Below are 26,477 nucleotides of genomic sequence, written 5' to 3' on the forward strand. Positions count from 1 at the left end.
ATTTCAGCACCCTTGGGCAGTGTGTGCACACAGAGCACCTGGGGTTCTTTTAGCTCCTTGGATGATCTTTTATTTTAGTAACCCTGGGCAAGACCACAAACAGAGTGCAGGCTGCAGAGCCAGACCTGACCTCTTTTTATATAGTTATTTGGAAAGGGGCATCTGTGGGATAGTCAAATTTCCAGGCCAATAGTTTAAAAATCCTTCCCTTCCCTTCCCTTCCCTTCCCTTCCCTTCCCTTCCCTTCCCTTCCCTTCCCTTCCCTTCCCTTCCCTTCCCTTCCCTTCCCTTCCCTTCCCTTCCCTTCCCTTCCCTTCCCTTCCCCTTCCCCTTCCCCTTCCCCTTCCCCTTCCCCTTCCCCTTCCCCTTCCCCTTCCCCTTCCCCTTCCCCTTCCCCTTCCCCTTCCCCTTCCCCTTCCCCTTCCCCTTCCCCTTCCCCTTCCCCTTCCCCTTCCCCTTCCCCTTCCCCTTCCCCTTCCCCTTCCCCTTCCCCTTCCCCTTCCCCTTCCCCTTCCCCTTCCCCTTCCCCTTCCCCTTCCCCTTTCTTTTTACCTTTTCCTCTCTCTTTCTGCCTTCTTTTCTTTTTCTCCCCCCCCCCCCCCCATCCTTATTTTTTCTAATGGTATTTGAACCTGGCAAAATGTTTGGGGGGAGATGTTTTAACTTTTTTTTTTTTTTAATTTAAACCCTTACCTTCCGTCTTGGAGTCAATACTGTGTATTGGCTCCAAGGCAGAAGAGTGGTAAGGGTAGGCAATGGGGGTCAAGTGACTTGCCCAGGGTCACACAGCTAGGAAGTGGCTGAGGCCGGATTTGAACCTAGGACCTCCCATCTCTAGGCCTGGCTCTCAATCCACTGAGCTACCCAGCTGCCCCCTTAACTTTTTTTTAAAGGGAAAGATGACATTAATATTTCCAAGTCTTCTGGGTTTAAAAAAGGTTGTTTAATTTGCTAATGTCCAGTAATGTGATATAAAATAATGCTGGAAATTCAATTCAGAAAAGAAAGAACCAAAAAGAGGATAGTAATTTGTCTAAGGTTCTGAAATGACTCAGTGTCCGAGCTCTAAATAGCATAAAGGCCTTTGGGTCAGGAGTACCACCTTATACCACTGATAGTATGACTTGCCTCTACATTAGACTTCTGCCAAGCTCTTGAGCATCTGTAGTTCTTGTATATGGAATGGTTTGGGATCTTGGGAAGAAGGTGTGTGTGTGTGCCTGGGGTAGGGAGTGTTTGCTGCCCTCTTGAGTGCTATGCAGGATGAGAGTGAGTTGAAAAGACTGTTTCAGATAGGGTAAGACTGATCGATAGAAATGGAAATGGGGGCAACACAGAGAGTTACAGGGGTGTTAAATGCTGGTTGAAGTGCTTATGTTTATTCTAACTATTTGATGGACCTTAGAGATTTTCAGTTAATATGGGGCATATTAAGTGTGAGGCTATACTTTGAACTTGTAGTAGTAGGTTTCTCAAGTAGTCTAAACACTGCTGCTTGAGACTTGAATTTTACTAGCTAAGACCTTTTTACCTCATTACTATCACAAGATGAAAAGAGGAAGATATTGGCTATTTTTCTCCTTGCCCTCCTGAATAACTTTGATAGCACATTATTTTTTATTAAATTTTATTTTTTATTGTCATACAAAACACACTTCCATATTGGTCACTGTTGTAAGAGCACACTTCTACATATCAAAAACCCCAAAATAAAACTATTAATACACTGATGGAAAAAAACGACTCCAATAGTTCTTTCTCTGGAGGTGAATAGCGTTCTCCATCACAGGTCTTTCAGGATTGATGGAACATTCTGAATTGGGGGATTTAACTATAAAGATAGTTGGATGAGTAGACCTAAATGGTCAAAGGTAGAGATGAGAATTGTAGAGAAGACAAACTTTGCTATTGGTGATCCTGAGCTCTGATTTCTATGGGCTTTCCTCCTTTCTCCTTCAAGTATCTAATGTCCTTCTGATCCTCTCTTCTACTATCAAACTCTACTTTCAGAAGAAGATTTGAGTGACAGTGGGAAAAAAGAGTATCTAGACACTTTGCAAACTTTAACCCAGTCAAGAGATCTGGATCGAAGTTCTTGCTTAGGTAATTCCCAGCTCTCTGATTATGAGCAAGTCAACCATTTGATTTTCTGAATCTTTGATCTTCTGTTTCATTATTGGTAAGATGAGAGAATCATAGTAGTTGTGCTAGCTACCTAGTACTTTAAGTACTAAAAGTACTAAAAATGCAAATTGTTATATCAGTCACTTATGCTTTAGTTGTGTAGAAGATAGGGCAGCTAGGTGATATAGTGGATAGAGTGCCAGCTTCGAGTCGAGAAGATTCATCTTCTTGGCTTCAGATATTTGTTAAGTTGTGTAACCCTAGCAAGTTACTTAACCCAGTTTGCCTCAGTTTCCTCATCTGTAAAATGAGCTGGAAAAGGAAATGGTAAACCACTCTAGTAGCTTTGCCAAGAAAATCCCAAATGGGGTCATAAAGACTTGGATGTGTCTGAAAAGTGATTTAACAACAATAAAGATAGGGGCTGAGTTTAGCATCAGAAAGATTCAAATTGAAATCTTGTCCCTGAAAGATTCCAGCCATGTGACTATGCACAAAATCACTTTAGATGTCTTGTATAACTCTCTACAATTTTGTTTTATGAAGTAGAGGAAGTTCCCATACCAGGAGTTCCCCAAACTAGAAGAAATGAGAGATCCTTCAAGAATTTATGTATGAATATGTACTTTTACTTCTTCCAGGGGCATTTTATTTGAAGTATTACCTCCCATCATGGAAAAAAGACAACAACTTTGTCCTTAAAAAAAACAATCGTCAATGGGAGGGTTGAGGTGGGAGCTGGCAGTAGGGTCAGAGCCTAGATAAGGCATTTTTGTATCTTAGCCAAGGTTTGAAAGTCATGCTGCTATGCATTTGAAAATTGCATCTCCTTTGTATTGCTAGCCACTGGAGGGTTAGAACCTTCAGTGTAACATGTGACTTGGCTTATCATAAAATAAATAGCTTATGCATCATGGAGAGTAGAATTTTCTGGCATTAAAATATGTTTATTCATAGAAAGCATTATCAAAAAATGTGTCTACTTATGTGAGCCCTAGGTGCTTGTCTACTTTGCTTATCCCTAGTCTAACCTCTAGGTGGGATGCCTTTCCTCAGTCCTTCTGAAATTATGCCTCATAGGTGGCCAGTCCACTGCATAGGTGGTCAGCCCTGTAAATAGCTTTAGAATATATTTAGTTTAGCTTGCTTTACTCATCCACTCTGGGATCCTAAAGCCATTCTTTAATTCCTGGCAAACTTTTCGCTACTTTCATGGCAAATATACCCCCTTCTCCCTGGCACCCAGTTTCATTATTGTGACTTTTTTAATGACTGGTCAGTGCCTGAGGCTCATTTATCCCCTGGAGGTAAAGTTTATTCTGATCCTCACCTCTGTCTACCTAATGTTTCGAATTGAACAGTATCTTCCATTTTTGCAATCTACTGGGTGGCCTTCCAAAGGAATAATAAAATTGATCTGTCTTTGTACCAAGCTGGGCACTGGATATTGGATGACCTTGTTCTGAACTAAAGTGATGCCAAGTGAAGGACGAATTCCATATGGAGTTATTTCTCTCTGGGATTGACTCTTGCTTGAAGACTTGAGGGAAAGTTCACAACAGAAATTAAAACACCCCTCTCCCCCAACAACGAGTGTGGTGGTGGTGTTGTGCAGAGAGCTGTTTATAGGGCATTTAAAAAAGATGTTCAAGAGAGGTGGGGATTCCTTGTTTAGATTGCTCTCAATCTGCTAGGGTTCTCCATAGCTGGAAAATGTTAACAAATGGCTGAGGTGGAATGAGGGAACGTAAGACTCTGGGGGATCTGGAAATTTACTGTTGCTGTTCCAGAAGGCTGTGGCTTTGGGTTCTGTGTGTGTGTGTGTGTGTGTGTGTGGCTCTCCTTTTATTTCCAGACAGTCTCTCTCCCACATTTCAGTCGGCATGTAAATACCCATCAGCACCCCAGTCTCAGGGACTGTCCCAGACAGCTGTACTGTCCACTGTGTATTGTATACGTAATGTAATACCATTAACCATAATGCTGTCACATGGTAGAAAAAGCACCAGAGAACTACTCTACTGGGAGGAAGGAGAGAAGTGGCCAGCCGACCAGCTCTCTTTTATATAATCACCATCCCAAACCTGCATTTCTCTGAAAGCAAGAAAAATAACCCAGCCACCTTTTGATTACACTTTTACACAAATTAATGTAATTTTCTTTTATAACAGTATTTGCTGTGGGGTTCAATTTGGTCCGGCAGGCACTGGGTAGTGGAAACCGTGCTAACAGCATCCCTGTTGGGAGAGGATACTCAAAGAGGAGGGGGAAGGAAAAAACAAAACAAAACTCAACACCTCACACATACACATCCTTGTGTATTACTGCTGCTGTTGCTGCTGCTGCTGCTGCTGCTGCTGCTGCTGCTGCTGCTGCTGCTGCTGCTGCTGCTGCTGCTGCTGCTGCTGCTGTTGCTGCTGCTGCTGCTGCTGGGATTGGTTTAAGATGGCACCTTGGTGCCCTGCCACATTCTGTCTCCTTGGTACCGAAGCAGTGCTCTGTTTCTTGTCACTGAGTGGATGATGATTATCTGTACCAGGGTCTCAAGGGTGCTCAAGCTTTGCTGGCAATTGGAGCTGAGCTGCTTCAGCTGAAGGATTTTAAAAGCTGTACAAGGCCAAGGCACCATTACCGGTCACTTGCTGCGTGATGCTTGTTGGAGAGGGGGTGGGGGTGGCAAAAGGGGCATTGGGGAGAATGGGGAGAGAAGGAGATGGGAGGGCATATGATAGCTTTATCCCCTCCCTTGTGCTCTCTCTCCTTCTGTTCCAAACTCTCCTCTCCTCCCCTCCCCACCTTCCTGTGCCTTTTTAGCCACTGTACCCTTGCTGAGGAATGACAAGGTTATGTCAGTGTGGTCTGAGAATCTATTGATCACCACCATCAAAGATCTGTGCGGGAGTTTAGGGATTTGGTGCTTTGCATAACACCCCACTCATCTCTGTTAACTCCTCCAGTCCCAGGCTTGTGTCACCTCCAAGGCTAGCTGTTTGCAAAACTTGGTAATTTCTGTGACAGCTGCTTTCCGAACTCTAGTCATAAGGCTGTCAAAACCATTGTAATTACGATTGTAACAGAGCTCAGGTGCGTGACCCTGCCAGCTAAGTAGGTGAGGGAAATGGGTAACATGCAGGGAGGGGGAAAAGGGCATATAACCCCCCACCCCTAGCCCACAAACACCTGGACAGGTTCGTACTGTCCCCTGGAGGGACAAGGAATGAAAGGACCAAATATGTAGAAAGATCTCATTGACCTCCACCCTCCTAACCTTGGGTTATTTCTCTTTCAGCCATTGGAAAATGGAAAGGCACCCTTGTATCATATACTTGGATTCTGACAGGTATAATAAGTATCTGTGTATGCATACACCCACAACAGTCTTCCCCAAGGACTCTTGAGCAACCCATACATCTCTGAAACCAAATGATGACTGAGTTTTTCCCTTGGCATAATTTAAAGATAGACAGACAGACAGACACAGACGATATTAGCATCAGCATCAGCATCATCACTCTGGGCCTTAATAGTGTGAGGACCAGGGAATCCTTATGACATAGCTGATAGCCTCCAAAGCCCAAACAAAACCAGTAATTCCCATCTATTCTGTACTTTTCCTTGTAAAAGTACAAAGGATGTATGCATGAGGGTGAGATTTCTGGTTTGGACTTAGGTAATCAGTTTAGAAAATACCTCCCTTGAAGTTCCATTGTCCACACAGTTACAGGAGTGATATTTCTAATCACCAGTCTGACTATACCACTCCCCTGCTCCAGATGCTCAAGGAGCTCTCTCTTACATCTAGGACGAAACACAAACCTTTGGTTTGGCATTTAAAACACTTTACAATCTGACTTCAGCCTCCCTTTCCAGCCTTATTACATATTACTCCCCTTCATATACTCTTTAGACCAGCCAAATTGGCTTATTTGCTTTTCCTCCCAATATATTCCAGCACCTGTTTCCATGACCCCCACACCTGAAACAAACTCCCTCCCATCCTCCTTCATTTTCTTCATACTTCAGTTTAAGATTGAACTTCTACATGAGACTTTTCTTGATCTCTCCAGCTGCCCTTGTTCACTGTGAAATAACCTTACCTTTACTTTGTCTATATCTTGTGCTTCCTTAAATGTGTTTAGCACATGAGCTCCCGAGTCCTGTTTTTGTATCCCTATTACCTGGTACAATTCCTGGCATGAAGTAGATGCTTAATTAAAATACTTGTAGATGGACTGAATGATGCCAATTGATCATCCAGAATTGCAGCTTTTTCAAAGCATTGTGGGTGTTTTTGGTGGTCAAAAAGTTATCTAATTGGAAGCCAACTGTATGCAACAGATACTTTACATCAGATCTCCTGGAAAAGAGCCAAGAGGATCACTCAATTAGTCCTGAGAACCTAGTCTATGTTAAAATAGAAATTGGAGCATTGCCTTCCCATTGATGTCCAAGTCTGAGGAAGAAGAATTGCCATGTCTAGTAGAAAGAGGAAGAGAACCATTTCCCAGATAGGAGAGAATAGTGTAAAGAAATAAGCATTCATGTTCATTCATTCATTTATTCCCTTATTTATCCCTTCATACAGCTATAGCCAGAAGGTACCTCAGAGACTATCTAGTCCAAACTTTTCATTATGTCTTTATTGTTAAATTATATCTTTTATTATTATTTGCCTAACACAGCAAAGGACTGTGTTAGGCACTGGGGGAGTGATGAGAAGATAATAGAAATAGGTTTCCTGCTTTCAGTCCCTTGTTGCAGAGAAGGTTGTTTGGAGAGTTCTGGAATCCAGTGAAATTTTGCAGAGGGCAAAACAAGTTTTTGAAGACAGAATGATAGTTTGTGGTTCTCTATGATATTTTTATCTCTGCCCCTTCCTACACACACTTTTGGATCGCTAAAATTTGTGCATATGGCACAAGTTGCCATATATTCCCATTCACAAGGTTGAATGCAAATGAAGTTTGGCCAGCACCAAGCTGAAATGATTGCCCAGGAGGAGAGCAAGTTATCAGCTAAGTTCAGCATCAGGGGAGAGCTGCCAGTTGCTGAGTTCTGCCCTCCTCTCTGGGTGTCACTACAGCTAATGTACATCACTTTAGTGGCCCTCAAGGGGAAAAGGGAATAAATCACCTGGCTGGAGAGGAGGGGAGAGGTGGAAGCTGAGAGGAAGAGAGTCAAGAGCATAAAAAGAGAGGTTGGGGAAGAGAAGGGGAGGGAAAGAAAAGGAATGGATGGGGAGGGAAGAAGAAGGGAGGAGAGGAGAGAAGAGGGGAGGGGAGGAGAAAAGTGGAGAAGGGAGGAAGGGGAAGAAATGAGGAGGGTAGGAAAGGGAAAGGATGAGGAGGGGAGGAGAAGAGAGGGGAGGAAAATCTCCCAGCCAGATGACTACCAGCCCCTCTGAATCCTAGCTCTTCATTCCCTGCTGTCCTAAAAGCCTCATTTGCTGAGGCTGACGAGACCCCTCTGCTGAGCCACACATGTTTCCCGTATTAGAGCGTCAACTTTCAACACTTTGGGGGCTTAAAGTTTGGATTCCAGGCACTTATGTTTACAGTGTGACTCTGGCTCCCTCTCCTAACAGCTTTGAGGGACATTCGTGTTAGTGTTAAGGAGAACGGCTGCCTCAGGAGAGGGGGAAAGCGGTATCTGGGCTGTATATTTGTAATGGGTAGTACTTGGCTCTCTTACTGTCTGACCCGTGGCCCTCAAATCCCAGAACTCCTATTTGAAACTGAACCAGCAGAGGGTCAGTGCTGGCTTACTTCCCAATCCTGACTGTATTTGCAGCCTACAGCAAAGGTGGAGAAAAGGCAGCGAGGTTTTTGTACATCCCCTCCCCCCACCCCATTTTCATGCCGTTTTCAGAGTTCTGGGGAAGGAATTTTGGGCGATTCTCCTGGACTCGTTTTGTCCAAATACGAGGGTCTCTTTTTCCCTTTATCCCTCAATTACATAATGACTTTATTCATACCAGCGCTTCTTTCTCGACAACAGATTAGGGAATGAAGAGGCCAAGGAGACAAGGAAGTCATTATCAGCCAAGCAGAAATCAGGGATGAGAGAAGGAGAAGCAGGATGAAGTCGACACATGTTCCACCGAAAGGGATTTCTTTTCCAAGTAATGGAAATAAGACAGGAAATATGGAACTCTCTCTGGGCGTCTGTGTGCCTGCTTGTACCCGTTCAGCAATAGGTAGACAAGTGTGTAATATCTTACCGCCCTGAATAGGGGTGAAGAAGAACTTGAAACTGACCCGAAAGATTTACCAACCAACCAACAAAAACCTGAAAACAAACCCCTAAACCTCCGAGATGCTCCCCAGCCTCAGAGTTTCACTTCTGTCGAATATTTTCATTTCCCCTTTACCTTCTCTTTGCTTTACAGAGCACCTTAGGAGTGAGGGGCTATTCCTCCTTGACTGCCTCCTTCCTCTGCCAGTTCTGGGACTGCTTTATGATCTTGCCGTTTTAATGAGAGCACAATCAATAACCATGGAGAGGTGCTGAAGACATTACAAAAGAACTAACCCTTAACAAGTCAAATCCAGATGAGGTGCAAACTGGATGGACAAGAGGATTAAAGTATTTATGCCAAAATATTAGAAACACGGGTAGAATTAGTTCTCGTGGTGTTAAATATTTTACTTTTGGCAAGTCAGTATTTAAAGATCTTTCATCCTTGTTTTGCTTAAAGTATTACAATAAGCCCTGGATTTTTCACAGTTATACTTGTATATTTTCACAGCTGTTTTAATCAGAAAAATTAATGTGCTTTTGATAGCTTGGAAATCTATCATTGGCAAACGCTTTGCAAAAATGTGTTATACAGCAGAGTGAAAATCCTCAACGTTATATATTTTGCCTATTTGAAATTCACAGAATTTCCCCTAAATATTTTCTTTTGCAGTTCTTGAGTAAATTAATCTAACAACTCTGGGCCATCTTCTTGGATAATCTCTTTTGTTCCAGATGCAGAGATTGCTATTGTTAACATTCTTTTGGATCCAGACTTGGACTGTCTGTTACTGGGGGAAACACAATTGGGGATTTTTTGTTTGCATTAGATTTATTTACCCAAGTAAAATATACAACACAAACTGATGGGCCGGGCCAGACACTTTTCTGAATGGTCTCAAGACAACTGTCTCAGGTCCAGCGTTCCTCTCTGCTTCCACCAACAGCACAGAAAATCATAACTTTTCTTAACCCACGTGTCCATTCTCACACACTCATACATGAGTAGTAAGGTGTTGGGGGTGTGGGTTAGGGGTATCGCGGGGAGACAGAATCAGTGGATACCCGCCTCCCTCCCTCCCATACAGGGCAAAGAGAAAACTCCCAACAGCCAATGGCGAGTTATGCGTCCCAGAACACCAACTAAAATCTCTCACAATGAGGGCAGGCAAGGGAGGAGCAGAAACAAAAGAGATTAACGAAAGTCTTGGCTTGCCACTGTTTGCCTTGCAAAGACAGAGGCTGATTTAGAAGGGGGGGGGGGGGGGGAAGGAATCTGTGGATTAATGTGAACTTTAATACTGAAGCAGTGTGTGTTTATTGCTGGTGACCACAAGACATAAATCTTGCCAGCACAATGTACAATGGAAGGCAGCCCCCAGGTTTTTTTTTTTTTCAGTCTCAATTTGTGTGTAAGTGTGTGTTAAGTGCCGTTGAAAAATAGTGACCTTTAATAAAGGATTGTATCCTGAGACTCTTTTCCCAGACACACAGTGACCTTTCAAACCAGACTGGGGTGAGGGGGTGTGGAGCCTGGACTTTGAACCGGCCAGTTCCTGCTGGGTTCCTCTGTTAGCCTGGCTACTACTTATTGTGTCGCAAGGGAGCGTTCTGTATGCAAAGCAGGCTGGCCTGCCAGCCTGAACCTTTGCAAATCAATTTGTCTGTGAAGGCGAGTCCACTGGAGTGAAAGATGGTCTAGCAGGACACACTGCGCCCCTCTCTTTGTGACATCATCGCTTGTGGCACTCTTGTCAGGCACATCAACCCGAAAGGGACTGTTGGAAAGGGGGGCCGCGGGGGGTTGTGGCTGGGGAGGGGGGATGGGAGAGGTTAATCCTTCCTGACCAACTGCGGCCGGAGAGACAGACAAGGGGCGTTCTTCTTCAGGAGACAAAGCAGGGTGTTCTTGAGGGGGTGAGCTGGTGGGGGGGGGGGGAGGAGGTGCTCTCTCTCTTCAATTTAAACCATTCAAACCCCTGGCAGGGCTAGGGTGGCTTACTTACCTCCCCCCACTCCCAACTGCCCCATTGATCTCTCAGGTATCTGGAATTCGCCAACGGCTCCAGCTGCCCAAAGTAGAGTTGGGGTCTCCCCCTCCCCGGTCCCGTGCAAGGGGAGGGATATCGCATTGGAGTATCTGAAGAATAAAATATATACATCCGCGAGCGAGGGTCTTGGATGTTCCCTTTCCATTTTAGAGACCCTCGGCTGCAATTCTCTCCTACAGTAAACCTTTTCATAAGGGTTAATATTATTATTGATTTCCCTAGGTCTCTTCAACACCTAGGCCTCTCCATTAATCAGTATCTTAAAATGCCAGGAAAGACAGAGAAATTCAATTACTTTGTTCCCTAAATTCAAACTTCTCTGTGCAGCCCTCTTAAAGATATGGAAATCCTGCATTTTTCATAAAACAGTGGTTAGATCAATTTCTATGTAAGCAATTAATCATTTTTATACTCCACAAAAGATGGGGAGCAAAGTTCGGCCTACTAGAGCAACACTGACTGATTAGTCTCTCTGTGTGCAGCCTTGTGGGGAAGACCCAAAACTCTTGACTAGCATACAAAGATGGCCCATGATGACATAACCTCTGAGCCTCTGGAAGAGGTGTCATGGCGGTGGTGGGGGATAGCTGGCCACCCTGAAGGTCCTCTGGAAACGTGGAGGGGATGGAAAAGTGTAATGCAATTCTGATAGAATAAGTTCCATGAATGAATGGCGCAGTCCTGAAGGGTGTAAATGACTTGGGAACATTTGATTAGGGGTTATGGGGGAAGGGGAAAGAAACAATATTTTAAAACACTCATTTCACTTGATAGAATATTAAAGGCAAATATTTGTGTGTATATGTATAAATATATACATGTACACATTTATCTGCTTTTTTTTTGTTTGGACTCAAGATCATGTTTTCTATCATAACCCCCCAAAAGTAGAAAACCAATACTTTATTTGTGTACCATGTCCTTTCTAGGCAGCATTATAGAATGATCTATGCTATCTATAAGCTGACAGAGGGAAAAAAAAAGGGGGAAAGAAGAGGAATAAGTAGGCATTTAAAGTGGAAGTAATTGAAAAGTACATTTGATCTCTCAACTTTTAAGAAGAAAAGCAAAAGGGTTAGCGTGGACCAGAATGCCAGAAGAGAAGTTTTGGGAATATGCTCATTTTGTCTTGAATTAATTTTTTAAAAATCATTTGTCTAAAATGATGGAGGATAATTGGGGTGTCTTATTCTGATGCATGGAATTTTTAGTATCCCTTCTTTTTAGAAGTGAATGAAAGAGGGAGCTGGCAATATTTGAATCACAGAATAGAAAGTCAGGAGAGAAGACATCTCATCTAAATTTCTCATTTTGTAAGTAAGGTTATTGAAGTTGGGCAAGATTAAGTAAGATTGTTCCATATTCTATGGCTAATAAGTGGTCAGCTGGAACTTCTATTCAGACCTCCTAATTCCCAGTTCAAGGTTCCTTCAACTCCAATATGTTAGAGGATATGATATAGACAGAGGTAGGGAATTTAGTTTTGTTCTAGATATCTCAAAATCTTCTACAGAAATGAAAAGGAAACAGAATTTGGTAAAAGCATCATACCTAGATATGAAATTAGGATCCTGGAGCTAAGGGTGGTGATGAAGGAAGCTCTTTTTAGCTAAAAAGCTTGTCTTTGTCTATAGACATGATTATGTCTGAGTAGAGAACTCTTAGGGGAGGATACTGATCAGGGACTGTTCTGCAGTTTTGTGTTTTAGAGAATTGCCTGGAGTTCAGTGTCAACAGAAAAGGATGTGGGGAAGGGAAGAATAGGTTTTCATTACTCTCTTCTCTATAGGAAGACAACATTACTTATTGGTTCATTATTTAATTCATTAAAATTATTTATTAAGTACCTACTATGTTATTTACAGGTTGGCTCTATCACATTTCACTATCTCTCAAATAGAAGCTAGAAGTATAAAATTAAAAACAAGCAAATATCTAAGAGATGGGATAGCAAACTCTAAAAGACTCAAAGGAGATTCTGAGTTGAAGTCAGTGGTAACAGTTAAGACTACAGGAGATTGATGAGATCTTCCAGAAAGAAGAAAGATAATGGTAAAAAGGGGCATATGAAATAAATAACACTTAGTTGTAATTATTATTAGATGTACTTAGTTATAGTTCGGATCAAATCCTATCTCCTGAAAGATAAAAGCTACATTTAGAGGGCATCTAGATAGCACCATGGATAGAGACTGGAGCCTGGAGTCCGGAGGACCTGGGTTCAAACATGACCTTAGACAATTCCTAGCTGTGTGATCCTGGACAAATCACTTAAACCTGATTGCCTAGCCCTTACGGCTCTTCTTTCTTAAAATTGAAGGCAAGGGTTTAAAAAAAAAAAAAGCTACATTTAGCAAAAGCCTGATTAGTCATGATAAGTCTAAAAAGGTGTTGGTCCTGAGTCCCTAAATCAGTGTTGTAAAAAGCTCCATTATATTCCTCAAAGATAAGAACCAAGCCTAGAACCTGAGAAGTGAGAGTAGAGTGAGGAATTTCTTCATGCAATAACACAAGCAAAAACCATTGTTATTAAGCATCACTTGATGTAATTCTATGTTTGTAAAGTATGTTCTGATTTCTTATTATCATATTGGATGGATAGCTAACAAGTTATCAAGTGATATCTTGATGTTCCAGATTGGGGAAAAAGTAGTTAAGTGACTTGGACAAAGTCACATGGGAGAAGTCAGAGCTAGAGAACTGATTTCGTGTGGATTTGGGTTTCTTTTTTGACTCTCCCTGACTATGTGTTCTCCCAGTTGAGTTTGTATTATTGACATTGTGAATAGAGTGGATTACATTATCTCAAAATTTCTCTCTTTCTAAGAGAGAAAGTTGACTATTATTATCAAGAGGAACTCTGAAGGAAAAGGAGATGAGATAGGGGATCCATAATGAGTTGAAGAAAGGAAAGAGGTCATTAGCCAGCCATGTCCATACTAGTGGTGGTGCAGAAATGAAAGCCTCCTTGAAAATGATCCAAGAGGTAATAGCAGGCCATGATGGAAAGAGACATAACATTTACGAGTGAAAGAAAGGTCCAAGACTATTTTTCTTTGCTTCCTCCCATTAGAAAGGACAAAACTGTGTCCTTTCTGCTTTTGCCCAAGTTGTGCCCAACAGAGAGGAAATGATTTTGCAGGCAATGCAAAAGATAAACAAAGTATGCTACAACAACTGCCGATTTTGTCAGTTTAGGTGCACCAGGATGTGACTGTTAGAGAAGGGAAGATGTGTGAAGAAAAAGACACTTGAAAAAGAGCAATGACTTCTATCTGAATTAAACAGGTCATTTTTCTTAGTGTGTAGTCTTTCCTTTGGAGAGACCATGCTACTTACTGATTTATTATTCAATTCATTAATGAGTATTTATTAAGTACCCACTATGTGTTAAGGACAGTGGACCCAAAGAAACAAAAAAAACATGAACAAAAATATAAGAGATAATTCTTGCTTTCAAGAAACTTATATTCTACTAGAGACTTTATAGCTGGCTACTCACATTAAGATTTGGGGAAATTGCAGGTTCTATGGGACTTTGAGTCTGCAGCTGGCCCAACTGGGACTTTTACAATATCCCTGATAAATGGTTGACTAACCTCCACTTGAAGACCTCCAAAGAAGAGGCCACTTCTTTCTGGGAAAGGCTATTTTACATTTGGCTATCTTGAAGTATTAGAGATAACTCTACAACTTCTACCTAGTCTTTCTCATTCTGCTTTTTAAGGCCAGATTGAACAAATCATATCCCTTTTTTTTAATGCAATGATTCTTTCTCTTCCAACTAGAAGTGAAATGACTTCATTATAGATTCAAATCTACATTTATATATGAATCCTTAGAGATTCAAAATCAGGTTCTTTGATTCTATTCTGTTTTATTTTTAGGGCATTTTTCTAGTCTGTGTGACCTTGAACAAGTCACATACCCTTTAAGTGCTCTAGATAACTCTTTAAGACAGTGTTGTCAATCTTAGATAGAAACAGGGCCACTAATCTATACTTAAAGATCCCTGGGGCCATTTTGTTGTTGTTTGGTCATTTCTCTATCTCTTTGTGACTCTATTTGGAATTTTCTTGACAAATATATTGGAGTGGTTTGCCATTTCCTTCTCCAGCTCATTCTACAGGTGAGGAAACTGAGGTAACTAGGGTTAAATGACTCACCCAGGGTCAAACAACTTAGTGTCTGAGGTCAGATTTTTACTTAGGAATATGAGTCTTCTTGACTCCAGGCTGGGCACTCTATCCACTGCCCCACCTACCTGATCCTTGGGGTGACTTACCCATAAATAAGGGTCCCTGTAGGCTGCCTATTGATTTAGAAAACCATATTTTTGCATCATGTTTTATTATATATATTTTGCCTCTTATTAAATGTTTCACAATTACATTTTAAATTGTTTCCCACTGCACTTAGGGCGACTGCAGTGTGGCCTGAGTAGTATGTTCGATACCTCTGCCCTAAAGTCATAAGTTGCAGAGAAAGAGCTGGCTTGTTTTCTTATTCAGAAGGTCCCTATACCAATGAGAATCACAGGTCCAGAACCCATTCCCTAGTCTTAATATTGAGTCAAAGACCTTATCCTTGTAATATATTCCTAATGGTTTTAGTTCTTTCCTAGTCCTATGGAATAAAACTCTTTCCTTTTCCCATATGTGAAACCTTCAAATATTTAAAGACAACAATCACATCTTTCTCAGTTCTCTTTTCAAGTCTAAATATCTCAAGATTTTTTTCAGTCATTCCTTCTATAACATGGTTTTTCAACCTCTCAGACTTCTGATCTCTCTCTTCTGGATTCACTTTACTTTACTGATAATGTTCCTTTTAAAATGTGGTATCTCAAACTTGACACATTTTGTTAGATGTAGTCTGATTAGAACACAACATAGTAAAAGAACTATATTCATTGCTCCCTAGACCAGAGGTGGGCTAGAATTAGTTTGTCCTGGCCCTCAAGAACCAATTGTTAAATTTGCAGTGTGAGCATTTTTATCTTGGAAATCAGTAAATCCTAAACAGCAAGGCTTAGTTTTTTTTTTTGTTGTTGTTGATTGTATAGATTTGAGAAAGTGATGAAGAAAATGTCAATAATGCAGATGAAACTGAAAAGTTTTTCCTGAAAAAATTTTTTGTCTTCGTGCTGGGTTGTTAAATGTTTAGCAACACACCCCATTAATGACCATACTTTTTCAGTAATAAGATTTGCTTATTCTCTAATAGCTAAAAACTAGAGCAACTAGAATTTGTCCAATTAAATGGACTACAAGAGAACAAGAAATGGGATCACTAGGTTCATTCACTGGTGATACCAATGAAGGTGACCTATAATAGGATAGGAAGGAAAAGGAATAAGATTGATACATTAATAATCATAAGCATAGTATGTTAGGGAAGGTTCAGAATTATAGAGAGCATTTTGATGAGGATCAGTGGGAGGAGAAATAGAGCAGATGTGTATTATAAACCACCTATCCAGAAGGAGAAAATGAATAATGAGTTACAGAAATAGGTCACAAAAGTAGTGTAGAAACAGTCTTCGATGATAATGGAGGATTTCAACTATAAAGACATACGGTCATAGTATTTTGAGTTCAGAGAGGTCTTAGGGATAATCAAATCCAGCCATGTCAGTTTGCAAACAGACAAAACCGTGATTCTAAAAAGTTAAAATGACTTACCCAAGGTCACCTAAATGGTACCTATCATAACCTTGGATTCAAATCCATGTTCTCTGACTCCAGATTTAACAGTTTTTATGTAATGGCACACACAATTCTCACTCTGATTAAAGTAGAACAATTTATAAATTATTATTTTGATCATTTCATTCTACAGAAAAAATATTTTATTTAATATTTAACACTGATATAATCAACTAAACATCATTAATTGTTTACATTCGTATTAACTTAAGTATATGATATATCATAACAACTTTTCAGGTACTTCCTCCTCATGAGGACTCTTTGCTCATGCATTATCATTTGCTTTTCCTCTTAAAACACAGATTCTTAATTTTTTGAGAGGTGGGGGAGACTGATTTTATTTAGTTTCTTTATCTCTCTAGGCTTGGGGCACTTCTGGCTTCCACTTTCAAGAGAGATGATGGAAGATACCAATTCTACTTTGGGCACCTGAAGGAAAAGACTATGAAAACTCTGACATGAGAGCAGCTGGCAATCTCCATCATTTCTGTATCTCCAACTAGAGACTTTAAGGAACTTCCCCTTGGGTAAGATCTGGGACTGTCACTCTCTTGGCTGAACTGAGTTATCTCACTCCCAGTGGGAGACATTTCTTCATTCTATATCGCCTCCTATATAGTCTCTTATGCATCTTCTTTGATTTCTGTTTTTCTTGCTTAAAGGGGTTTCTTGGCTCCCTGTTATGTATATTTATTGTAGAGCTAGTATTTGGTGGGAAGAGAATCAAGTCTTGTCTATAAACTTTGGAATCTCTGTCCAGTAATGAAATAGCTTTCAGAAATTTGATTGAACCTGAAAACCACATTCCCCCGCCCCCTTTTTTTTCAGTCATTTCAATTGTGTGTGACTCTTCGTGACTCCATTTGAGGTTTTCTCATCAAAGATACTGGAGTGGTTTGCCATTTCCTTCTCTAGCTCATTTTACAGATAAGGAAACTAAGGCACACAGGGTTCAATGACTTGTCCAGGGGTCACATAGCTTCTTAGAAAGGATTTGAATTTGGGTTTTTCTTACTCCAGGTCCCATGTTCTATCCATTGCATCAACTAGTTCCCCACATTTCCTAGATTAATAATATTTAAGGGAGCAAATAGATATAATTCTACTTCTGTATCCTTTTCCTCTGGGGAGAACAGAGTGGCCAGGCTTCTGGTCCAACCTCCTCACCGGAAATAAGGTCTCCTTGGAGACTAGCTGCATCTATTTTGTCTTCCTTTGAGCCATAAAGTATACCCCTGTGCTATGTGTGTAGGGAGAGCCCTTACTACATATATGATGCTACTTAAACTTTTGAATAATTAAGCCTTTTTTTAGTTGGATAACACTTTCTGGGTATGTGTTGTATTCAAACTCTTTGGGGGAGAAGGTTCCAAAAGCAGGGAGAAAGGAGACCACAGCATAGTCCCTGTTTTATCATAAATATGTTTCATTTTCCCAAAGAAGCAGTTTCTCTTTCAAGTATACCATTTCATGCATTCACATTTGGTGAAAAAGTTCTTCTTTTCCATCTAGTTCCTACCATATAGTTATGTCATGAGCTTTTCAGATGGAAAGCATCATTATCACATGTTTATAATCATTATGCAAAGCATGTATGTTATCAGGGATAGCCAGAGAAGAGGGAGGGATATGGAAGGTTCACATAGATTAGAGGAAAGGAAAAGAGTTTTATTTTATTCATTTTTTTTTAACAACAGTTACTGGCAGGTAGGAGGCTCAGTGGATAGGGAACCAAGTAGAGGTCCTGGGTTAAAATCTGTCTTTAAACACTTCCTAGCTGTGTGACTCTGGGCAACTCACTTAACCCCAATTGCCTAGCCCTTACTTCTCTTCTGTCTTGAAAATAGTACTTAGTCTATTCTAAAATGGAAGATAAAGGTTTTAAGACAATAACCACCTCCACAACAACAAAGTACAGGTGAAGATATAGGAAGTGGAATGTTCATTGTTTGTTCGTTGTATCAGGTTACTTTTACTCTGTAACAATCTTATGATAATAAATGGAAGATACTTCCTGGGTCTCTAACCTCTTTGGCTTAAGGATTGGGATTTTCTTTTCACACATGGCCATTCCCTCTCTACCTCATGCTCCTCTTTTTAAGCACACCAGTTCACCAACAATAATTCACCCTTGTTCTTCCCTGCCTTCTGTTTGAAATGGGAACCTGATGACAACTTGTTCACACTGGAAGGGACCCAGCTTTGTCCTGAAGTGGTAAATCTTCTGGAAAGAAATTCCAGACACAGTTCAAGTTAGGACTTTGATTCCATACTACCCCACTGAAATGTCTTAGAAGGGGCAAACATTAGGGGGTGGTAATGAACTGAAGGAGTGTCTGGCTGCTAAAAGCAAGTTATGTGTGGCTGGTTTTTTCCTGAAGAATTCCAAATTCCTGAACAAGTCATCAGTAGGAGCATTTGCCCAGGTCTGACAGAGTGATAATATCTTTGTGAGCTCTGAGGGAGCTTTGCCAAGAAGGTGTGAGTTTTTTGTTCCCTTGGGTCAGTGCCTCCCCATTTGATAGAAGTTCAAGCCTGTATGGGACATGCTGGTTTTCTTACTATCTCTTTTCTTACACCTGCTCCTTGGTGCTGCCATCTCTCAAAGTGAAGATGCCAGCTTCCTGTTCTGGGAGTGTAGGTACCACGTGATCTTGGTGACAATGTTCACTTCCAATTAAAACAAAAAAGTCCTAAGAACTGAGAAGTTGACTATCATAAGAGTGTGAGAAATGGTGACTGGGATCAAGGAGAATTATTTAATTTAAAGGCATCCTGCTTTGGGGGCAGACATATACAGTGTGGACTTTTCCACTCTATATCCCCATTTCTTTTAATATCAAGTCAGACCTTCCCTACTTATTCTAGTCCCTTTCTTAGTCCCTTTCTCCCTCCCTACACATTGCTTTTATTCACTGGTGAAATGTAAGAGGTCCGGTGCATACCAAATCAGTCCTCCTGTGATTTTAATTTTATTTCCAGCTCATATTTTTATTTCTTCAAAGCTAAGTGTTTTTCTCCTGTGGAACATCCTTGCCTTTGCCTGAAGTCTTGGGCTGTGTTCTTTATTTGGATGTAACCGCTGGGAGTCAATTTGGAGCTTTTTATTGCATTTTAAGAAAGGGAAACTAGTTTGCCAGCATTATTTCTAGTTCTTAAAATTCAAAGCAGTTTGTTAGGTTTTTTTCCTTTTTTTTTCAAGACAGAGTTGACTTCAGTTTATAACTGGGCTTCTTCATATTCCATCTCAGTGACTAATACCATAAGATGGAATTTTTTCTTCTTGAAGTGGGTTTCAAATCCCCAAAGAATTTATAGGAGGGGAAAAATACTTTAATTGAAAGTAAGAGAAAACAAAACAAAAAGCATGAGGGCTGAAAAAAATATCATGTCTAATGAAACTGAATTCTACTCTTGCAGATGGTTTTGGAGAGTCAGGATTACCTAAAGATAGGGAAAAAACTGGTTTCCTCTAAGTGTCTTTGTAATGTGTTTTTCTTTCCTTAAAAAATGTGTTTGTGATTTTAGCTGACCCTTTTATCGAGTGTATATATGACCTCAAAGCATGCAGGTATGTACCAGGCATTGTGATATAGCAGAAGGAACATTGGCTCGAGAATCAGAAATCTTTATTTCAGTTCCTGACTCTGCCATTTGGTAGCTTCGTAACCTTACACAGTCATATAATTTCTCTGAATCTCAATTTTCTTATATGTAAAATGGGAATAGTAATAATACTTGAACAATTTGCTTAACAGAATTGTTATAAGGGGCTATATAAATGCAAACTATTTTTATTAATCTAACTATGAAGAATTGAATTAGTTTCTAGAATGTGTCCTTTTTAAAAGCACTTATCATACAAAACTTTCATATATTATATAAACATTCACATCCATCCATATATATTGTATATCTATATACAAACACATATCTATCCATACATATTATACAACATATATACATATTCATCCACCCATTCATCTAACCATCTATCCATCCATCTATCTATCTATCTATCTATCTATCTATCTATCTATCTATCACGAATCTATTTATTTATGGCATGAATATGACCCTGGGTGTTCAGTGACTTTGCTAGCAAAGTACCAATTCTGGTGGGTCCTACCAAGTTGGAAAGGCATCAGTGATGGAATCTATGTGTGTTTTCTGAAGACCCATTCAGTTTGGAAAGTCTCATCATCAGGTTAGTTCCAGAGTCATGAATATTTTAGCCAGAGCAATTCTCCTATACAATTATAGAGGGGTTGTGATTGGTGGAATGACAGAGTCACAGTGAGTACCCTTAGATCCTTGAAATGTTAAAAATAAATGATGGAGTTGTTAATGTTTACTGATATGCAGATATTTGATTGTCATAGTACATAAAGCATTGGGCTTAAAGTCAAGGAGATCTGGGTTCAAATCTTGCCTCAGATACATACTAGCTGTGTGACTTTGGGCAAGTCATTTACCTCTCTGTATCTCAGTTTTCTAATCTGCAAAATGAGAGGATTGGAATAAATGGTTTCTTTGAATCCTTCCACCATCAAATATATGATCCTATTTATCTAAAGAGATTCAAGTGCTTTACCCTTTATATTTAAAAATTTTCTATCTTGTATTCAATGTTGGTGATAGTTATTACTTTGTCTTTCCCCCCCAGTTTTTACCTTTGGATTACTACACCCCTAAGATAGACTGTGCTTTTAAGCAAATTCTGACATTTGGAATGAATCAAACTCTTATTTGTATTGAAAAGTTGCTATGGTTTTAAGTGGGGAGGAATAAATTATCTGGACAGAGAAATTTTGTTACTACCTTGTAAAATGTATCATACATTTAGTAAAAATGTATGTAATATTAGTTTCTATTTTTATCCTTTGAATTTTGAAATACTTGTGTTTATTGATGATTACATTAATAGTAAAAATGAAAATTTAGAAGTAGCATACAAATGAACTAGCCAGTGGTATCAAACTCAAATAGACCCTTGCAGCTGTGAATTGACTGAGAAAACCACAAATTTACATTATCTCTGTTGTGTTGTATTTTTATTGATTTGGTTAAACATTTCTCAATTACATTTTAATCTGGTCCAGACTAAATTTGGCAGATTTGACAGTTTGACACCTCTAACCTAGATCATAAAATATTAGTATAGTCATAATAGCATAAATATAGGATGGAACTTTTTGCAATAGACAAAATAGAATTTTTTTCTCTTAAAATATTTAGAAAACCAGTTAGTCTTCAATTTCTCCTCCCATTCAGCAAACATCAGCACATTTGATTAGTTTCTTAGGTTTTTAATTCATTTCACAATAGCCTCCCATACTTCCCACTTCCTTACCCTGTTCCTTTCCCCATATGCACCCTTGAATTAATTTCTTGGGCATACTTTTCATCATTATTGATTATATTTAGGCATCATCAACATAGTTCTTTGCAGTTAAATCTTAGGGCCTCTTCATTATCTTTCTCATAGTGCTTTTGCATATAATAAGAAACTTAAAATACTTTTTCTGTCATTCATTCATTCTTTTTCATCTCCCTTCCCTTCCCCTTTTCCTCTCCCCTTCTGCATTTCTCTCCTCTATCTCTCCTTTCTTTTCCTCTTTCTCTTTCTCCCTCTCTCCTTTAAAGAATCTTTTAATTTATTTCAGTCCATTTTACCCATGAGGTAAGTTGCTGCTTGGAGTTTCCCAGTAAAGAGGAAAATAAACAAACAAAACAAAACTTCTACTGTGGGTATTCTCCCCTTTAAAAAAACTATGTATGTTCAGTGGAAATGTGAACTTCTGTTCTGTATATAAGTTATTGTTGTGTTGGCTATCTTCATTGATAAAGGAAGTTTCTACAATAAGGGGTCCTGGCACCAGTGAAATCATCAGAGGACCAAGTCGTTCATCTGAGACTTTCCCCCAGATGGAAGCATATCTTCAAGGAAGATCTTGATGGCAGGGAAGTTTTTGCTGGGTGATGAAGGGAGCAGTTTCTGATACTTGCTGGATCTGCAAAAAAGTCCCAGTTTTTTCCCTGGAAATGACAGTCTAGGACAACTCAATTATTTTTAAATGCCTGGGCATTGTGCTAAGGTGCTAGAAAATGATCTAGTGGGGAGGGCACTTGAGTATTCAACAAGGCCATCTCCCCATCTGCCTGTTGCCACTGACTAACCTACTTGTCCTCACCTAGATCAGCACCTTCTACAGTAGATCTGAGACCTGGACCTCCATACCACAGCCTTCCCAAATACATTCCCAGACCCTGAGGAAATTAATCCACTCATGTTTGGAACTCCTGTTTTAGGTCCCAAACCAGAGGATCAGTAATGGACCATGTGCAAGCTAGCTTATTTCTATCACTCTATTTACAGCTCACCCTAGACACTAGACCATGTCTCAGTTTCACATCCCATCTAGCCATTGACCATCTCACCATCTGCCGATTTTGATTTCCATCTCATCAGAACAAAACTCCCAACCCTAGACAACTCTCTTCTATTAAAATATAAAGTCCTTGAAGGCAGAGGCTTAGTCTCTTTTTTAAAAATCTTTATAATTCTAGCAGGTAGCCTAGTTTCCTTCCTTCCTTCCTTCCTTCCTTCCTTCCTTCCTTCCTTCCTTCCTTCCTTCCTTCCTTCCTTCCTTCCTTCCTTCCTTCCTTCCTTCCTTCCTTCCTTCCTTCCTTCCTTCCTTCCTTCCTTCCTTCCTTCCTTCCTTCCTTCCTTCCTTCCTTCCTCCCTCCCTCCCTCCCTCCCTGCCTTCCTGCCTTCCTGCCTTCCTTCCTGCCTTCATTATTTCCTTGCTCCCTTCCTTATTTCCTTCCTCCCATTCTCTTTTAGCTATTTGACACTTTCTTTCCTTCCTTTACTTATTCTTTCCCCCCATGGCCTTCTATCACTCTGCACTTTCTCCCCTGGCTTTCAATATTAATTAAAAAACAATGATAACAATAATAACCTTACAAAATCTTTTAATAAGTTCAGCTCATGAATATAGTCAAACGTGTCTGGCTAGAATTCTTGGGCTTTGTTTGGGATGGGTTAAAGTCTGATGGGTGTGAGAGGAGTCACATCATTTTTTCTTTTTCATCAGTTGAACAACATGCCCCTCTCTTTGGCTTTGCTTTTGTGCACTGGCTTACAAGCTTGTTAAGAGAATCACACATGGCCCCTCAAATAATTGCAACCTCCACATTAAAGTTTATTGCTCAATTCAATGAGGAATGAAATGAAAACTACAGAATTGAAAGACGGACCACAAGTCTTTTTTACTAAGCAGTAAAATTTACCCAGGGTTACAGTATTGTAGAGTTTCAAAATTTTTAATATTGTGGACAAGGCCCCCCAACTGAGCAGCATCCTCACCAATGAAGGAAGGGGAAGGGAAAAAGCATTTATTTAACACCCATTATATGCTAGGCATTGTGCTAAGTGCTCTTTTTACAAATATTTTTTCATTTGAATCTCATATCAACCATATGAGGTAGGGTGCTGTTATCCCCATTTTACAATTGACAATACAGAGAAAGACAGAGAGAGGTTAAATGATTTGCCCAGGTTCACAGAGCTAGTAAGTGTCTGCGGTAAGACTGAACTCAGGACTTCCTGACTTCAGGCACCATTTAGCTGCCTCAATGGAGTGGTTTGGTGAGGAATAAAACAAAACACAAAGTAGAAACAGAATCCTGTGTAGTTATGAGGTTAAGTTTGGCTCTGGAGAAGAGTTGAGAAAATAACATCTCTCCCTTCTTTGCAGAGGTGGGTGACTGAATGTAGATTATTACATATCTCCTCTGGTACAGTTGATATATGTATTGGTTTTGTTGCTGCTTTTTCCTCCCTATTTTAAGCCTTTGTTTAGGGATGGCTTGCTGGGTTGGGGTTGTGGAGTATGCATGTGGAAGGGTATATTCTGAAAGGAAGATGATATAAAGTCAAAAGATATCAGGAATAGGGTAAAAACAAAACAAACTCAAAATATAGATGCACCCACCAAGTCTGGAGAGACATGAGAATCACATCAGACCAGAAGACTTGCCAGATCGGTTAATGATTTTTTCCCCCCTTCCTTGTTGGATGGGCTTCACTTTCTTTTTCATTCTTTAAAAACAAAACAAAAACAAAAACACCCATCTGATCAGGCTCCCTTTTCCTCTTCCCCAACCGGGCCAAGTCTCCCAGAAATAAATACCAGGGGTTAAAAGCTTGGGAGGCATGCGTGTGTCTGCATGTGCTTCAAACAACATGCTGATTTAATTTCCAACATGATGGCCCAGGGAGGGGGGGGGGGGTTGGCGGGGTGGAGGGAGGAGGCAGGGATGAGAGGACTGGGGCTGGGGATGATGTGTGTGTGGGGAGGTCAGGACCAAGTTATCAGCAAATGATTAAAACCCATGGTCTTTGAAAGATTAAAAGTCTTTTCCCTCGCCCTCTCCCCCCCTCCCCCAACCAGCACTTTTTTTTTTCTTTTAGAGGCCAACAAGTCACAGAATCTGTTTAGAAAGAAAAAAAAAAAAGCGCCTAAAGACCCTTGTCCCTCCCTGCTGGGCGGCCTCCCAGGCTGGCCTCTATCCTTGGGCCTCCCTTTAGAACTTCCTGGTTGCCCAGGCCTGGCCCCACAAAAGGGAACGACCGTTCGTGTCCAGACACATTGCAGACTTCTGGCAAAATAGCCAGAGCTCACGAAAATTTACACATTTCCTGGCTCCCGGCCCAACATGCGAGAGGAGAACTTGGCTGGGGTTTGCTTTCAGTTAGAAGAGCCTTTTTTTTTTTTTGGCGGGAGTAATAGGGGCAGGGTGGGGTGGGGGTGGGGCAGGTGACAGGGGCCCCACGGTGGGGGGTCGTAGAGGGGGTGGTGAAAGGGGGTCATTCTGTGGAATTGCACCCACCACCGATCCCTGGAATTCATTCCATCCAGCACCTCAGCAGGACTGGCTCTGGCCCCTCAGCACAGCCTAGTGTGCTGGCCTGTTTCCTTCCTGCCTGGGCTCCACGTGTGGTGCGGTGTGGTGTGGCGCCCCGCAGCACCTAGTCTGCCCCGCTGCCCTTTCTCTTAGTCTAACTTACTACGTGGGGCTGGGGAGGAGCGATCTGGGAGAACTTCTAAGGGCTCAAGAAATTGGAGTTGTTGTTCCCTTTGAAATTGTTCCTATAGGGGTATTTCCGGGAATTTGACTTAGTGTGGAAGTTGCCTGGGGGATCGATAGCCCGATGATATGCTGATGGGGAGGGGGAGGAGAAGAATGGAGCACCAAGGGCCCAGATGTGTGTCCATGGCTCAAAATAGGAAAGGGAAGAAAATCGGGGGAGCCCAGACTCGCTGCTTTCACTCAGGCATCTGAGTGAGAGTCCATTCTGGATTTCAGACCCAACCTGAGTCCATGCTCCATCTCCTCTGTTTCGAAAGCTTGAGAGAAACCAGCCTCCTGCCAGTCTGCAAACGGTGTGTCATTTCCTTCCCTCTCCAAGTCTCACTCTTTCCACAGAGGAGACTTTTCAAATTAACATTTTCGGTTCATTAAAGGTTTTTTTTTTTCATATGTTTCGTTCTGCTAAAAACAGGGTCTCATCTGGAACTGGTCAGGCATGGAGAACATTGGCACAGAGAGTTAAAAAGAAAAATAAAATTCTCCTGGAGAAACAGACAACAGGGCAAAGAATTCAAAAGGGTCCCTTTGGTGTTGCTGGAAAATACAAGGAAATTAAGTCAACAATTGAAAAATCATTTTCTCTTCTCTTTTTTTACAAAATCAGTTTTATAAAAAGGAATAGCCAATGGATAACTGATCTTTGTTTCTGTATGCTAGTGCCCTAGACTCCTACAACTGTCCCTTTGTCTTGATTTTGCTAACATCCCTTACAAATTCCCCTGGGCTCCCTAGTGTCTCTGTGCTTGGGGAGTTGAGCATGTAAATCCTCCTGCCTAGAGATGAAAATATGCCCTTCCTCTCCCCACCTAGTTTGTACCAGACACTTTTAGATTCACATGCAAAGGTTGGCTTCCCCAGAAAAAACCAGCAGTGAAGCAATAAAACCTTCATGTGCTTGAGTGCCTAGGGATTGGTGGACCAAACCAGGGAAAGTACTCAGTAGCTATGGGTCTGAAGACATGACCAGGGGACAACATTTGGACTGATGCTGTTGAACATAGGAGGAGATTGGTTGCTAAGGCAATAAGGATCATAGGATCATAGATCTAAAACAGGAAGGGCTTTCTAGACCATGCCCCTTTAAAATTAAAAACGAGGAAACTGAGATCCACACAGAAACTGTGTGCCCAAGATCACCCAGCTGGTAAGTAAGCAAGGCAGGATTTCTGTTAGTCAATATTTATTAAGTGCTTTC

General features: G+C 40.8%; 1 long non-coding RNA gene across 3 annotated transcripts; it reads left to right on the forward strand.

Annotated features, from left to right (window-relative positions):
* The first annotated feature begins 10,124 nt into the window (after positions 1 to 10,124).
* On the forward strand, positions 10,125 to 25,915 carry LOC103099698 (uncharacterized). 3 transcript variants are annotated; one of them, XR_459233.2, is made up of 3 exons: positions 10,125 to 10,278; positions 16,486 to 16,650; positions 21,974 to 22,650. It is a non-coding gene; the product is annotated as an uncharacterized LOC103099698 (long non-coding RNA). The 3 variants fall into 3 exon arrangements; XR_459234.2 differs by having other exon boundaries at positions 21,978 to 22,650; XR_001626414.2 differs by lacking the exon at positions 21,974 to 22,650 and adding an exon at positions 25,695 to 25,915 and having other exon boundaries at positions 10,130 to 10,278.
* Positions 25,916 to 26,477: the final 562 nt, after the last annotated feature.

This window comes from Monodelphis domestica, chromosome 1 (genome assembly GCF_027887165.1).
Source record: "Monodelphis domestica isolate mMonDom1 chromosome 1, mMonDom1.pri, whole genome shotgun sequence".
Taxonomy (NCBI): domain Eukaryota; kingdom Metazoa; phylum Chordata; class Mammalia; order Didelphimorphia; family Didelphidae; genus Monodelphis; species Monodelphis domestica.